This window comes from Bombina bombina, chromosome 2 (assembly GCF_027579735.1).
Source record: "Bombina bombina isolate aBomBom1 chromosome 2, aBomBom1.pri, whole genome shotgun sequence".
NCBI classification, from domain to species: Eukaryota; Metazoa; Chordata; class Amphibia; order Anura; family Bombinatoridae; genus Bombina; species Bombina bombina.
The window spans coordinates 801,190,577-801,204,800 of NC_069500.1; positions in this window are offsets into that span (position 1 = coordinate 801,190,577).

Consider the following 14,224-nt stretch of genomic DNA (forward strand, 5'->3'; position numbering starts at 1 on the left):
CAATGAAAAATTTAAAATTGCATACTCCCTCAAAGAAATTGAGTAAATTATTCATTGGACCATTTCCAATTGTGGATATTAAAAATCCTGCTACTGTTACACTTCGTCTTCCCGACATCTATAAAATTCATCCCACATTTCACGTCTCTCTGGTAAAGCCTTGTCTTTCTGACAAATTATCTGCAAATGCAGTCTCGCATACAGTCTCACACGATCAAGAGTATGAGGTGCAGTCTATCATTGACTCCAGACGTAGACGTGGGACACTGGAATACTTGATTCACTGGAAGGGCTTTGATCATTCTGAGGATACTTGGGAACCAGCTGCTTCTGTATCTGCTCCGAGATGTGTTTCCCTGTTTCATCGCCGAAACCCAGACCGTCCAGCTCCCTGAACCCTCTTGGTGGGTTCCTTTTCGGGGGGCTATGTCAGATTCTACAGTGTAGCTTATGCTGTCTCTTTAAGCAATTTTCCTTACTCCCTATATAACCTCCCACTTCTCTTACCTCATTGCTGGATTAATGTTTTCACATCCCTGCATGAGAAAGCTTCTCAGCCAATCTGCTATCTGACATAGGGGAATCATTCTTCTGCTACACAGAGCAACCACTTCCTGTGCTGCAGCTCTCTCCCTCTCACACAGAACCACCTGTGTGCAGGACTGACATCATCAGCTACTGCCACAGCTCTCACCTCTCACTCTCAAGCTTGTTACCTGCAGTTAAGCATTCTCACACACGCTGAACTCTTCTGTTCCTGGGAAACCTGTAGCAGCACTGGACTCTAACTGACTAAGGTCTAAGGCAGGTTGTATAACTTATTATCTTATGCTAAGTCAATTTAGCTTCATGCTTAGTAACCTGTGAATTGTTACTGAAATCTCTCTCTCATTTATACCTGATTGTATTTGTATGGTTACCTTCTGCTTAAAGCTATAACCTCCAAGTCTGCAGTGACTCTGGAGAAATAGTTTATAGGCAAACATTAAGACAGATAGTTTAATATTGCCAATTGCATATTGTAATTAAGCTATCTGTAACATCTATCACTTTGCTTAAGTTAACCTATTCAAGTAAGCTGCATAAATTCTACAGAACTGCTTTCAGGAAATCCTCACAAAAACAAGTACACTCACACTTTTTGTTCAGGGTTATAACAGTTACAAATACATCTAACACTACACTATCATTAAATTAATTAAATAAATTAACTACAATTAGCTAAACTAAAAAACAATTAAATAAACAATTCTATAATACAAAAAAAAAAACACTAAATTACAAAAAATAAAAAAATTACAAGAGGTTTAAACTAATTACACCTAATCTAAGCACCCTAATAAAATAAAAAATCCCCCCAAAGTAAAAAAATGCCCTACCCTATTCTAAATTACAAAAGTAATCAGCTCTTTTACCAGCCCTTAAAAGGGCTTTTTGCGGGGCATTGCCCCAAAGTAATCAGCTCTTTTACCTGTAAAAAAAAATACAACCCCCCCAACATTAAAACCCACCACCCACATACCCCTACTCTAACCCACCCAAACCCCCCTTAAAAAAACCTAACGCTAACCCCCTGAAGATCTCCCTACCTTGAGTCGTCTTCACCCAACCGGGCCCAAATCTTCATCCAAGGTGCGCAGAGGAGGTCCTTCATCCGGTAGAAGTCTTCATCCAGGAGGCGTCTTCAATCTTCATCCATCCGGAGCAGAGCGGAGCCATCTTCAAAGGAGCCGACGCGGAGCCATCCTCTTCAAACGACGACTGAATGACGAATGAAGGTTCCTTTAAGGGACGTCATCCAAGACGGCGTCCCTTCAATTCCGATTGGCTGATAGGATTCTATCAGCCAATCGGAATTAAGGTAGGAAATATCTGATTGGCTGATCCAATCAGCCAATCAGATTGAAGTTCAATCCGATTGGCTGATGCAATCAGCCAATCGTATTGAGCTTGCATTCTATTGGCTGATTGGAACAGCCAATAGAATGTGAGCTCAATACGATTGGCTGATAGGTAGGGCATTTTTTTATTTTGGGGGGATTTTTTATTTTATTAGGGGGCTTAGATTAGGTGAAATTAGTTTAAACTTCTTGTAATTTTTTTTTATTTTTTGTAATTTAGTGTTTGTTTTTTGTATTATAGAATCGTTTATTTAATTTATTTAATTGTTTTTTAGTTTAGCTAATTGTAGTTAATTTATTTAATTAATTTAATGATAGTGTAGTGTTAGGTGTATTTGTAACTTAGGTTAGGATTTATTTTACAGGTAATTTTGTACTTATTTTAACTAGGTAGCTATTAACTATTTAATAGCTATTGTACCTAGTTAAAATAAATACAAAGTTGCCTGTAAAATAAATATAAATCCTAAAATAGCTACAATGTAATTATTAGTTATATTGTAGCTATATTAGGGTTTATTTTATAGGTAAGTATTTAGTTTTAAATAGGAATAATTTATTTAATTATAGGAATATTATTTTGTTTAATTTAAATTATATTTAAGTTAGGGGGGTGTTAGGGTTAGGGTTAGACTTAGGTTTAGGGGTTAATAAATTTATTATAGTAGCGGCAACGTTGCGGGCGGGAGATTAGGGGTTAATATTTGTAGGTAGGTGGCGGCGATGTAAGGGAGGGCAGATTAGGGGTTAATACAATTTATTATTGTGTTTGTGAGGCGGGAGTGCGGCGGTTTAGGGGCTAATACATTTATTATAGTGGTGGCGAGGTCCGGTCGGTAGATTAGGGGTTAATAAGTGTAGGTAAGGTAGCGGCAACGTTGGGGGGGGGCAGATTAGGGGGTAATCAATATAATATAGGTGTCGACGATGTTAAGGGCAGCAGATTAGGGGTTCATAGGTATAATGTAGGTGGCGGCGGTGTCCGGTCGGCAGATTAGGGGTTAAAAAATTTTATTAGAGGGTTGGTGATGTGGGGGTGGCTCGGTTTAGGGGTTCATAGGTAGTTTATGTGTGTTAGTGTACTTTGTAGCACAGTAGTTAGGAGCTTTATGTTCCTGCGTTAGCCCATAAAGCTCTTAACTACTGACTTTTTTTGGCGGTAGGAGTTTTGTCGGTAGAGGGTGTACCGCTCACTTCTTCCAAGACTCCAAATACCAGCGTTAGGCATATCCCATAGAAAAGATAGGATACGCAATTGACGTAAGGGAATCTGTGGTAGTCTGGTGTCGCGGAAAGGAAGTCAGCGGTAGACCCTTTCCTGGCTGACTCTAAATACCATCGGGCGGTAAAAAGCAGCGTTAGGACCCCTTAACGCTGCTTTTGACGGCTAACGCCAAACATTAATTACCCATAATGCATGTAGTTTACTACTCCTTCTGTTCTTCCTACATGCTACAATTGATTATCTACAGCAGATAGAGCATGTAATTTTAAACAATTTTCCAATTTACTTTTATCACCAATTTTGCTTTGTTCTCTTGGTATTCTTAGTTAAAAGCTTAATCTAGGAGGTTCATATGCTAATTTCTCTTGTAAGGTGTATCCAGTCCACGGATCATCCATTACTTGTGGGATATTCTCCTTCCCAACAGGAAGTTGCAAGAGGATCACCCACAGCAGAGCTGCTATATAGCTCCTCCCCTAACTGCCATATCCAGTCATTCTCTTGCAACTCTCAACAAGCATGGAGGTAGTAAGAGGAAAGTGGTGAAATGTAGCTGTTATCTTGCTTCAATCAAAAGTTTGTTATTTTTAAATGGTACCGGAGTTGTACTATTTTGTCCCAGGCAGAAAAATAGAAGAATCTGCCTGTGATTTCTATGATCTTAGCAGGTTGTAACTAAGATCCATTGCTGTTCTCACACATGAAGAGAGAGGTAACTTCAGCGGGGGAATGGCGTGCAGGTTATCCTGCTATGAGGTATGTGCAGTTAAGATTTTTTCTAGAAGATGTGAATGCTAGAAAATGCTGCTGATACCAAATTTATGTAAGGTAAGCCTGAATACAGTGATTTAATAGCGACTGGTATCATGCTTACTTTCTGAGGTAATACTCTTTTATATTTACAATATAAAACGTTTGCTGGCATGTTTAAACATTTTTATATATACTTTGGTGATAAAACTTTATTGGGGCCTAGTTTTTTCCACATGGCTGCCTAGAAACAGTTTCCTGAGGCTTTCCACTGTGTTACTATGAGTGGGAGGGGCCTAATTTAGCGCTTTTTTGCGCAGTAACTTTTACAGACTGAGACATCCAGCTTCCTCCAGGAGTCCCCTAAATGCTATAGGACATCTCTAAAGGGCTCTTAGGCTTTCCAAAATCGTTTGTTGGGGAAGGTAGGCCCACAGCAAGGCTGTGGCAGTTGGTGTCACTGTTAAAAAACGTTTATATCATTTCTTTTATCTGTTTTTTGAACTAAGGGGTTAATCATCCATTTGCAAGTGGGTGCAATGCTCTGTTAGCTTATTATACACACTGTTAAAATTTTGTTTTATTTACTGCCTTTTTTTCACTGTTTTTCAAATTCTGACAAAATGTGTTTCTCTTAAAGGCACAGTACCGTTTCTTATATTTGCTTGTTAACTTGATTTAAAGTGTTTTCCAAGCTTGCTAGTCTCATTGCTAGTCTGTACAAACATGTCTGACATAGAGGAAACTCCTTGTTCATTATGTTTAAAAGCCATGGTGGAACACCCTCTTAGAATGTGTACCAAATGTACTGATTTCACTTTAAGCAATAAAGATCATATTCTGTCTTTAAAAAATTTATCACTAGAGGAATCTGACGGGGGGGAAGTTATGCCGACTAACTCTCCCCACGTGTCAGATCCTTTGACTCCCGCTCAAGGGACTCACGCTCAAATGGCGCCAAGTACATCCAGGGCGCCCATAGCGTTTACTTTACAAGACATGGCGGCAGTCATGGATAATACACTGTCAGCGGTATTAGCCAGACTACCTGAATTTAGAGGAAAGCGAGATAGCTCTGGAGTTAGACGAAATACAGAGCATACTGACGCTTTGAGAGCTATGTCTGATACTGCCTCACAATATGCAGAAGCTGAAGAAGGAGAGCTTCTTTCTGTGGGTGATGTTTCTGACTCAGGGAAGATGATGCAACCTGATTCTGATATTTCTACATTTAAATTTAAGCTTGAACACCTCCACATGTTACTCAGGGAGGTTTTAGCTGCTCTGAATGACTGTGATACAATTGCAGTGCCAGAGAAATTGTGTAGACTGGATAAATACTATGCAGTGCCAGTGTGCACTGATGTCTTTCCAATACCTAAAAGGTTTACAGAAATTATTACTAAGGAATGGGATAGACCAGGTGTGCCGTTCTCTCCCCCTTCTATTTTTAGAAAAATGTTTCCAATAGACGCCACCACACGGGACTTATGGCAGACAGTTCCTAAGGTGGAGGGAGCAGTTTCTACTCTAGCAAAGCGTACTACTATCCCTGTCGAGGGCAGTTGTGCTTTCTTAGATCCAATGGATAAAAAGTTAGAGGGTTACCTTAAGAAAATGTTTATTCAACAAGGTTTTATCCTACAGCCCCTTGCATGCATTGCTCCTGTCACTGCTGCTGCAGCGTTCTGGTTTGAGTCTCTGGAAGAGGCTTTACAGGTAGCGACTCCATTGGATGGCATACTTGACAAGCTTAGAACACTTAAGCTAGCCAATTCTTTTGTTTCTGATGCCATTGTTTATTTGACTAAACTAACGGCTAAGAATTCTGGTTTTGCTATCCAGGCGCGCAGAGTGCTATGGCTTAAATCATGGTCAGCTGACGTGACTTCAAAGTCTAAGCTGCTTAACATTCCCTTCAAGGGGCAGACCCTATTCGGGCCTGGTTTGAAGGAGATTATTGCTGATATCACTGGAGGAAAAGGTCATGCCCTTCCTCAGGATAGGTCCAAATCAAGGGCCAAACAGTCTAATTTTCGTGCCTTTCGAAACTTCAAGACAAGTGCGGCATCAACTTCCTCTAATGCAAAACAAGAGGGAACTTTTGCTCAGTCCAAGACGGTCTGGAGACCTAACCAGGCCTGGAACAAAGGTAAGCAGGCTAAAAAGCCTGCTGCTGCCTCTAAGACAGCATGAAGGAACGGCCCCCTATCCGGTAACAGATCTAGTAGGGGGCAGACTTTCGCTCTTCGCCCAGGCGTGGGCAAGAGATGTCCAGGATCCCCGGGCGTTGGAAATTATATCCCAGGGATATCTTCTGGACTTCAAGGCTTCCCCCCCAAAAGGGAGATTTCACCTTTCACATTTATCTGCAAACCAGATAAAGAGAGAGCCATTCTTACACTGTGTACAAGACCTCCTAGTTATGGGAGTGATCCATCCAGTTCCAAAGGAGGAACAGGGACAGGGATTTTACTCAAATCTGTTTGTGGTTCCCCAAAAAGAGGGAACCTTCAGACCAATTTTGAATCTAAAGATCTTAAACAAATTCCTCAGAGTTCCATCATTCAAGATGGAGACTATTCGTACCATCCTACCTATGATCCAGGAGGGTCAATACAGGACTACAGTGGATTTAAAGGATGCTTATCTTCACATTCCGATACACAAAGATCATCATCGGTTTCTCAGGTTTGCCTTCCTAGACAGGCATTACCAGTTTGTAGCTCTTCCCTTTGGGTTAGCTACAGCCCCAAGAATTTTTTTTAGATGACATCCTGATTCAGGCGTCAAACTTCCAAATTGCCAAGTCTCTTACGGACATAGTGTTGGCATTTCTGAGGTTGCATGGGTGGAAGGTGAATGAGGAAAAGAGTTCTCTATCCCCCCTCACAAGAGTTTCCTTCCTAGGGACTCTGATAGATTCTGTAGAAATGAAAATTTACCTGACAGAGTCCAGGTTATCAAAACTTCTAAATTCCTGCCGTGTTCTTTATTCCATTCCTTGCCCTTCGGTGGCTCAGTGCATGGAAGTAATCGGCCTAATGGTAGCGGCAATGGACATAGTGCCGTTTGCACGCCTACATCTCAGACCGCTGCAACTCTGCATGCTCAGTCAGTGGAATGGGGATTACACAGATTTGTCCCCTCTACTAAATCTGGATCAAGAGACCAGGGATTCTCTTCTCTGGTGGCTATCTCGGGTCCATCTGTCCAAAGGTATGACCTTTCGCATGCCAGATTGGACAATTGTAACGACAGATGCCAGCCTTCTAGGTTGGGGTGCAGTCTGAATCTCCCTGAAGGCTCAGGGATCGTGGACTCAGGAGGAGTCACTCCTTCCAATAAATATTCTGGAACTGAGAGCGATATTCAATGCTCTTCAGGCTTGGCCTCAGTTAGCAACTCTGAGGTTCATCAGATTTCAGTCGGACAACATCACGACTGTGGCTTACATCAACCATCAAGGGGGAACAAGGAGTTCCCTAGCGATGTTAGAAGTCTCAAAGATAATTTGCTGGGCAGAGATTCACTCTTGCCACCTATCTGCTATCCATATCCCAGGTGTAGAGAACTGGGAGGCGGATTTTCTAAGTCGTCAGACTTTTCATCCGGGGGAGTGGGATCTCCATCCGGAGGTGTTTGCAGAATTGATTCATTGTTGGGGCAAACCAGAACTGGATCTCATGGCGTCTCGCCAGAACGCCAAGCTTCCTTGTTATGGATCAAGGTCCAGGGACCCCAAGGCAACGCTGATAGATGCTCTAGCAGCGCCTTGGTCCTTCAACCTGGCTTATGTGTTTCCACCGTTTCCTCTGCTCCCTCATCTGATTGCCAAAATCAAGCAGGAGAGAGCATCGGCGATCTTGATAGCGCCTGCGTGGCCACGCAGGACTTGTATGCAGATCTGGTGGACATGTCATCCTTTACACCATGGACTCTGCCGCTGAGACAGGACCTTCTACTTTAAGGTCCTTTCAACCATCCAAATCTAATTTCTCTGAGGCTGACTGCCTGGAGATTGAACGCTTGATTTTATCAAAGCGTGGTTTCTCCGAGTCAGTCATTGATACCTTAATTCAGGTACGAAAGCCTATCACCAGGAAGATCTATCATAAGATATGGCGTAAATATCTTTATTGGTGTGAATCCAAGGGCTACTCATGGAGTAAGGTCAGGATTCCCAGGATATTATCTTTTCTCCAAGAAGGATTGGAGAAAGGATTGTCAGCTAGTTCCTTAAAGGGACAGATTTCTGCACTATCTTTTCTTTTGCACAAGCGTCTGGTGGATGTCCCAGACGTTCAGGCATTTTGTCAGGCTTTAGTTAGAATCAAGCCTGTGTTTAAACCTGTTGCTCCACCTTGGAGCTTAAATTTGGTTCTTAAAGTTCTTCAGGGGGTTCCGTTTGAACCTCTTCATTCCATAGATATCAAACTTTTATCTTGGAAAGTTCTTTTTTTGGTAGCTATTTCCTCAGCTCGTAGAGTTTCCGAGTTATCTGCCTTACAATGTGATTCTCCTTATCTGATCTTCCATGCAGATAAGGTAGTTCTGCGTACCAAACCTGGGTTTTTACCTAAGGTGGTATCTAATAAGAATATCAATCAAGAGATTGTTGTTCCGTCTTTGTGTCCTAATCCTTCTTCAAAGAAGGAACGTCTATTACACAATCTGGACGTGGTTCGTGCTTTAAAGTTTTACTTACAAGCTACTAAAGATTTTCGTCAAACATCTGCTTTGCTTGTTGTCTACTCTGGACAGAGGAGAGGTCAAAAGGGCCTTTAAAAATGAGGCTTCTGTTGAACAGATTTGCAAGGCGGCGACTTGGTCTTCGCTTCATACTTTTTCAAAATTCTACAAATTTGATACTTTTGCTTCTTCGGAGGCTATTTTTGGGAGAAAGGTTTTACAGGCAGTGGTACCTTCCGTTTAAGTACCTGCCTTGTCCCTCCCTTCATCCGTGTACTTTAGCTTTGGTATTGGTATCCCACAAGTAATGGATGATCCGTGGACTGGATACACCTTACAAGAGCAAACATAATTTATGCTTACCTGATAAATTTATTTCTCTTGTGGTGTATCCAGTCCACGGCCCGCCCTGTCATTTTAAGGCAGGTATTTTTTAATTTTAAACTACAGTCACCACTGCACCATATGGTTTCTCCTTTCTCTGCTTGTTTTCGGTCGAATGACTGGATATGGCAGTTAGGGGAGGAGCTATATAGCAGCTCTGCTGTGGGTGATCCTCTTGCAACTTCCTGTTGGGAAGGAGAATATCCCACAAGTAATGGATGATCTGTGGACTGGATACACCACAAGAGAAATAAATTTATCAGGTAAGCATAAATTATGTTTTCTTAGACCTTGAAGGCCACCTCTTTTCAGATTGCATTTGAACAGTTTTTCACCACTAGAGGGTGTTAGTTCACGTATTTCATATAGCTAACACTGTGCTCGTGCACGTGAAGTTATCTGGGAGCAGGCAGTGATTGGCTAAACTGCAAGTCTGTCAAAAGAACTGAAATAAAGGGGCAGTTTGCAGAGGCTTAGATACAAGATAATCACAGAGGTTAAAAGTATATTATTCTAACTGTGTTTGTTATGCAAAACTGGGGAATGGGTAATAAAGGGATTATCTATCTTTTAAAACAATAAAAATTCTGGTGTAGGCTGTCCCTTTAAAAAAACGCTTAAAATAAAGTAATCCTTCTATAAAGACTTTAGCTTGAATATAGATATTTTGTTGTGGACCTGGAGGTTTTTGTTTCAATATTATAAGTCTCACTCTTATTTGTATCCGGCAAAAAGAAACAGTATGGCGTATTAGAATCTGATTAGACACTTTACGTATATTTCATAAGTTCACTCATATGTTCATATGTTGTATTTCAAGGCAGTCTTTCGCTAACCGGTGCCCAATAGCCACTTATAATTTCTATCACTTTTCCCCACTTGCACGCTATTATGGTAGCTTTCTTCAGTTCACAGTATTACCCCAATTTGCATGTCAAACTTACATCGGCAAGTGCGCGGCCGTGTAACCACCAACCTATTTAGGTTTTTCTCCCTCTGGGTGTAATCCTTGGCTTCCTCCAGTGTTTGTTTGCCGTTTGCATGTGTCTCTCCTTTGTGTGGGTCACGTGTTCCAGACGTTTTACGTTTTGTGGGTGTGATCTAACTCTTCAGGCTAGGGATCACCTGTTGTGTAGTTGTCGGTGAAGATTTACTCGATCCAGAGAGTGCTCTCAAATGAAAGAAAAATCTTCCAGAATTTGTCACAGTTTCACATCTACGCGTTTCAACTCTTATTTCAGCCTTTATCAAGATGTTTATTTAAGGCCCAGTGTGTGTAGCCTCAAGGAAGCCGGCTATATTTTAATTTACTCACCCTTTTTAAAGTTGCCAATCTCTGACATGGTACATGTGGCATTACAATTATAATACAATGCAAAATAATCAGAACACATGTAAATAAAATCTGCACTGTATCAGTTAACCCAACAGTGAGCAGTATGAATGTTCTTATGTTAAGAAATGAAACTTCCCTAATACAGGATGCAGCAGTAATACATAGAACGCATCACATAACTGCGATTCTCATGTCAAGAATGCAGCCTCATCTGTAACTTGTAACTAAACTTTCCCCAAGTGGTCACTGGCCAGCCAAGTCTAGAATGCTGTAGTAGAGGATATGTGGTTCTCTCCTCTTGCACCAACCATAAGGAATGCCAAGGAGTGTGTCACCACACACCCATGAACACCACCACGTCCTCAGCAAGGTCCTTATCGGTGACTGACTGGCATTGCGGAGGGTGCTGTGAGCAGCAGCAGTGAGGGGAGGCTGAGCTAGACTATAATTCAACCCTGAAACAACTCTCAAATTTTCAAAAACACTTACTTTCTATCTCCACTGCTTCTCACTCTTCCTTCCCCATGATGAGTGATCAGAGGCTGTGCTTGCTTACACATTTATCTATCTCTTCTTCAACATTTTTGAATGACAGAAATATTGCAACAAAAACAGTAGAGGAAAATAACTGATATGTTTGTTACTGAAATAAAGCTTAGCCCAGCTATCTCTGCAGCAGCTCGGAAGATGTTCAAAGTAATTCAACAAGAGCATCAGTAGCTGGTTTATCTCTAAAGTCTAATTTTACCTCGTGGGTTTGTGAATAGACACAATTAGGTTACAGAACTATTTTAACTAAGTATAAAAATGAAATAACAAATACTTTAAAAACGTTCATGGATTAGACAGAATATGTAATTGTAAGAGATTTTTAAACTTACTTCTTTTATCATATTTAGTTTGTTCTTTTGGTATTGTTTGTTGAACAGCATAATTTAGGAGGTTCAGTAGAAGCATATCACAACTGATAGCTAGCTGGTGATTGTTGGCTATGCACATATGCCTATGTGTTCAGCTAGGTCCCATTAGTGTGGGGGTTAAACACATACGGCTAGATTACGAGTTTTGCGGTAAGAGGGGTGCGTTGCTAACTTGCACTTTATTCTCACCTCTCACTTTCCTACAGTGCTGGTATTACACAGCGTTAAAAGGCAAGAAGTGAGTGTAGAGCAAAATTGTGCTCCATACCGCACTCCAATACCAGCGCTGCTTAAGTCAGCGGTGAGTTGGTTATATGTGCTTGTGCACGATTTCCCCATAGACATCAATTGGGAGAGCCGGCTGAGAAAAAGTCTAACACCTGCAAAAAAGCAGCTTTTAGCTCAATAACGCAGCCCCATTGATTCCTATGGGGAAACTAAATTTATGTTTATGCCTAACACCCTAACATGAACCCAGAGTCCTAATCTTAGATTTATTAACCCCTAATCTGCCGTCCCCCGACATCGCCGACACCTACATTATATTTATTAACCCCTAATCTGCCGCTCTGGACATCGCCGACACCTACATTATACTTATTAACCACTAATCTGCTGCCCTCAACATCGCAGACACCTACATAATATTTATTAACCCCTAATATCCCTCCCCCAATGTCGCCGCAACCTACCTACATTAACCCCTAATCTGCCGACCCTAACGTCGTCGCCACTATTCTAAATTTATTAACCCCTAAACCTAAGTCTAACCCTAACCCTAACACCCCCTAACTTAAATATAATTTAAATCTAAATAAAATTACTATCATTACCTAAATAATTCCTATTTAAAACTAAATACCTGTAAAATAAACCCTAAGATACTGATCATAAATAAATCAGCCAATAGAATGTGAGCTCAATCCTATTGGCTGATAGGATTTTTTAACCTTAATTCTGATTGGCTGATAGAATTCTATCAGTCAATCGTAATCTAAGGAACGCGATCTTGGATGAAGTCATTTAAAGGAATTCGTCGTTAGTCGTCGGAAAGAAGAGGATGCTCCGTGTCTGATGTCTTGAAGATGGACCCGCTCCGCGCCAGGTGGATGAAGATAGAAGATGCCGTCTGGGTAAAGACTTCTGCCTATCTGGAGGACCACTTCTCCCGGCTTGGATGAAGACTTCTCCCGGCTTCGTTGAGTACTTCTTGCCGCTTTCGATGAGGACTTCTCCTGGCTTCGTTGAGGATGGATGTCGGATCTTTAAAACTGTAAGTGGGTCTTCAGGGGTTAGTGTTAGGTTTTTTTTAAGGGTTTATTGGGTGGGTTTTATTTTTAGGTTAGGGCTTTGGGCCGCAATAGAGTTAAATGCCCATTTAAGGGCAATGCCCATCCAAATGCCCTTTTCAGGGCAATGGGGAGCTTAGGTTTTTTTATTTAGGGTTTTATTTGGGGGGTTGGTTGTGTGGGTGGTGGGTTTTACTGTTGGGGGGTTGTTTGTATTTTTCAGGTAAAAGAGCTGATTTCTTTGGGGCAATGCCCCGCAAAAGGCCCTTTTAAGGGCTATTGGTAGTTTAGTTTAGGCTAGGGTTTTTTTTTATTTTTTTGGGGGGGGTATTTTGATAGGGCTATTAGATTAGGTGTAATTAGTTTAAATATCTTGTAATTTGTTTTTTATTTTCTGTAATTTAGGGGTCGATCCGATAAAAATCGTCGCCCGCAAAAGTCGGCGACGCCAATATTTGCGCGGGTTTGGTATCCTATATACGGCATAACCTAGAAGTTACGCGCGTATATTTCTGCCGTCGCCCGTAGTTTTTTGGGCCATAGGCAGGTATACCAAACCCGCGCAGTTTGGTATCCAATATACAGCGTAAGGACTTACGTGGCGAAAATGGAGAAATCTTACTCCATTTTCACCTCGCCACAAAAAGCAGCCGTAAGAAGCCTTACGCTGACTATTGGATCCCCGTAACTCCGTAAACTGGCTGCTAAATAAACCTAACACCTAACGCATGCGCAATGTCTATCTCCCTGTCAACCGCGATCTGCTAAATAAAACCTAACACCTAACGCATGCGCAATGTCTATATCCCTGTCAACCGCGATCTGCTAAATAAAACCTAACACCTAATGCATGCGTAATGTCTATCTCCCTGTCAACCGCGATCCCCCGCCGCAATCCCTAATAAAGTATTTAACCCCTAAACCGCCGCCATCTACATAAACTAACCCCCTACCGTGAGCCCCTAAAACCGCCACCATCTAACTGATCTATCCCCTAATGTGAACCCCTAAAACCGCCACCATCTAACTGATCTATCCCCTAATGTGAACCCCTTACACCGCCGCCATCTATATTAAAATTATTAACCCCTAATTTAATCTACCTACCCCACTGCCAGCTATATTATCTATATTAACCCTAAGTATATTATAGTTAATATAGTTATTACATTATATATATTAACCCTAATTATATTAGGGTTAATATAGTTAATATAGTTACTATAGTATTTATATAAACTATATTAACTCTATCTAACCCTAACTAAATTCTTATTAAATAAATCTAATTCATATTATAAACTAAAATATTCATATTTAAATCTAAATACTTACCTATAAAATAAACTCTAAGATTAATAATTACATTGTAGCTATGTTACGGTTTATATTTATTTTACAGGTAAATTGTTAATTATTTTAACTAGGTATAATAGCTATTAAATAGTTATTACCTATTTAATAGCTACCTAGTTAAAATAATTACCCAATTACCTGTAAAATAAATCCTAACCTAAGTTACAAATACACCTACACTATCAATAAATTAAATAAACTACAAATATCTATCTAAAAATACAATTAAATAAACTAAACTAAATTACAAAAAAAACAAACACTAAATTACAAAAAATAAAAAAAAGATTACAAGATTTTTAAGCTAATTACACCTATTCTAAGCCCCCTAATAAAATAATAAAGCCCCCCAAAATAAAAAAATTCCCTAC